Source organism: Penaeus monodon, chromosome 19 (assembly GCF_015228065.2).
Source record: "Penaeus monodon isolate SGIC_2016 chromosome 19, NSTDA_Pmon_1, whole genome shotgun sequence".
Taxonomy (NCBI): domain Eukaryota; kingdom Metazoa; phylum Arthropoda; class Malacostraca; order Decapoda; family Penaeidae; genus Penaeus; species Penaeus monodon.
Genome location: NC_051404.1, coordinates 43,198,632 through 43,198,915, shown reverse-complemented (window position 1 = coordinate 43,198,915; position 284 = coordinate 43,198,632).

The window sequence follows — 284 nt, the reverse complement described above, 5'->3', positions numbered from 1 at the left end:
GCAAGGATACATTTTGTACATATTTACAGACGATCGTATTCATAATCCAAATGCCATCGAAAGTGTCTCTTTATTTCATTGATTCAAAAGGAAAAAATAACACGAGCAAAACAAAGAAACAGCAGAGTTGCCGTTTGTCATTTTGTGCCTCATAAAGCATAGGGATAAAACTCATCCTCCTCATTCGCTGCGTAGGAAATAGACCATGAGTTTTGTTATTACAATCAACGGGTTGCTTTGTGAGCCAGATCCATTTTAATTCGAAATTGAGGAAGGGCCGTCCC